Source organism: Lagopus leucura, unplaced genomic scaffold (genome assembly GCF_019238085.1).
Source record: "Lagopus leucura isolate 7727_CA_CO unplaced genomic scaffold, USGS_WTPT01 Super-Scaffold_100004, whole genome shotgun sequence".
NCBI classification, from domain to species: Eukaryota; Metazoa; Chordata; class Aves; order Galliformes; family Phasianidae; genus Lagopus; species Lagopus leucura.
In genome coordinates, this window is record NW_024962264.1 from 49,965,452 (window position 1) to 49,968,528 (window position 3,077).

A 3,077-nucleotide genomic window follows, 5' to 3' on the forward strand; every position below is an offset into this window, starting at 1 on the left:
TAATGTACTTGTTAGTATCAATGATGATCATATAACAAAAGAGAAAATAATCTATCCAATTTAATGATTCTGCAAGAAAATAATCTTTAAGTAGGACAAGAATAAAATAAGCACAAGAGCTTTTTGTGTGTTTACAAAAATATATTTTAACTAGAAGAAAATACACAAATATATTCTGAACAAGATGTGAAATGCGAAATTGGACATTCTGAATGCAAGTAATTTAATGAGACCATGAGTGAATCACCGCTTGGGCTGGGGACTATCGTGCTGCTTAATCATAAATAAAGATGATTTAAAAAAAAAAAACACATTTATTTCCAAGACTAGATCTAAATGTAAATTAGATGATACAGTTGTTTTTGTTAACAATAATAAATATTTACATAAGGAATTGAGATTTAACATACAGATTGTATTATGCTTTTCTTAGTCATTTCAAATCTATCCATAAATTCGAAAAACAATTTATATGAGATGTATATGATTGTTCTTATTGACTTCACCAAAAGCGTTGTCTACGTATTTACTTAAAAATTACTCTTTAACTATCTTTTGATTGAACTCTTACTGATTGAGGTATGAATGTATCCCAGGATGCCTCACTTTCATTGCAACATTGAATCAAGTCACTGTTGTCTCTACATTTCTAATACATACACTACCAAGTCACAACCCAGAATGTGAAATCTGGAGTATGTAGTAAGTGGGCTGTTCAGCAGCAGCAAAGCAAGAAGGGTTAGAAAGTCAGGGATGAATTTCTGTAATAGATGTCTTGAAGCATTCCCTCTTAAATGTATGTGTCCTTTGAAATTTATATACAATTTATTTTCTATAGGTTTTAAGTGGTGAAAGGAACAATGAAATATTTCTCTCTTGCTTAAATGCATTTGCACTCCTGTATTCTTTTTCTGAGTGATACAATTCAATGTTTTCCTCTTCCACTGCTGATAGAAATCATTAGGTTTTTCTTCATTCTTCATTGTAGCAGTTCTTTGAAACTCAGTTTTAAGAGCCTAAATAGACTATGAAGTTTACTAAGAAAAACATGATCAACTTCTGAAATCTGAGTGTGCTGGCCTAAAATATCTGCCTATGCACAAAATACTTCTTTTATTTCAGCTATTATTTTGCGACAAACTTGAGATATATTTTCTCCCCATAGGATTTGCATTTTACTTCAGTTTGTCTTTCCCTCATACACTCTATTTTCTCTAACCAGTGGTATGCCTGTTCTCCTATTAATAATGGAATGCAGTATCATTCCTTTGTCTAAGATCTGCTAATCCCTCAAATTCTTTGTATGATGCACTTTTCAGTAGGTGATACAATAGCCGGGAAACTTTTTTCTTTCTTTTTTTTTCAAAATTTGAAAGATTTTTATTTTTGGAGGAGGGTGTGAATTCTCAATTTTGATGAGTTTCATTTGTCCTGAGGCAGTTATTATTAGGGATGGGTTTATAAGCAAGTTGAAAGTTATCTGCAGGATTAGAGTCTCCAGATTTTTACTGTAAGTAGTCTTACAGTAAATAACAAATTAGATATGAATTTCAGTGTGTATATCAGAATTTGGATCTCTTGTTTCAGGCTACGTACACAAATTGCAGCATGGTGAACTAGAATGCAGAATGCATTTCCTTGGAACATTCATTCACAGGTATAAATGAAAGATAGTTTGCCATGACTATCATTGGAATCTGTACTATAATTTAATGTGTACCAGAAACATAAAATAAATAATGAATAATTAATCATAGAATGGTTTGGGTTGGAAGAGACATTTAAGATCATCTAGTTCAACTCCCCCTACTATAGGCAGGGACAACTACTGGAGCATTTCCCTTTCTGGGGAAATGCTGAGTAACCTGGGTCTGCTCAGCTTCAAGGAAAAGAAGACTGAGGGAGGATCTGATTAATGTTTATAAATATCTGAAGGGAGATGCAAGGCAAATGGATGAGGCCAAACTCTTCTCAGTGGTGTGTAGTGATAGGACAAGGAGCAATGGCCTAAAATTTTACCTTAGGCAGTTCCATACAAACATGCGGAATAACTTCATGGAAGGGGTGATGGAGCACCAGAACAGTTTGCACAGAGATGTGGAGCCTCCTTCTACGGAAATATTCAAGACCCATCAGGATACCTGCTTGTGAGACCTATTGTAGAGTACTTGCTTTAGTACAGGAGTTGGACTCAGTGATCTCTTCCCTTCCAACCCCTGCAATTCTGTGATTCTGTGATGAAATGGTTCATGTAGATCTGTAAATACATACTGAAGAAACAACCTTAGGTTTCACTACTGAAAATGCATGATATTGAATAACACATAGTACATAAAAATATTACAAAGGCATCCCAAGAAGTTTTTGATAAAATAAATTCAGAATTATCAGTATAATGTATATGTATGAGTATAGAGAGAGCTATTTCATAGAAAAGATGTCTGAAGTTACCCCAATAATGAAAAGAACATTTTTGGCTCTTTTTAAGAGCTAAAGAAAAGAATCCTATACTTCCAGAAATATTCTTTCAAACTTAAAAACTTGCTAAAACCTACATGTTGAACAAAGTTTCCTCTTGTAGTAAAACAAAGCATTCTGACACAGACTCTAGCTGAACAAAAGGCTGTTTAATCTCTCCCTGGTTCTCAAGGGAAAAGATACTTTCAACAGTGATTCTACTCTAGCTGGGTTTTGAAGAAACTTTAGCTTTACAAGAGAAGAAAAAAAAAAAAAAAAAAGAAAACCAAAAATCCAACAGAATTTTCAGAGTTATATTATTCGTGTATAATACAGCTGGAATCGCGATGACAGTTAAAAAGAAGTTTAGCTAGGCATAGCAAATTTTGTCTGATCGAACTACAGAACTGATAACATAAACCAACAGAAATTTGGTCTCTAGAAGAGATGTTACCATACATATGACATTCATACAAGAACCATATGGTAGTGCTGTTTCAGTTTATATCTCCAGATTTTCTAGTATCCTCTCCTGGAAGGCAGGCAGGCAGGCAGGCAGGCAGGCAGGCAGGCAAGGAAGGAAGGAAGGAAGGAAGGAAGGAAGGAAGGAAGGAAGGAAG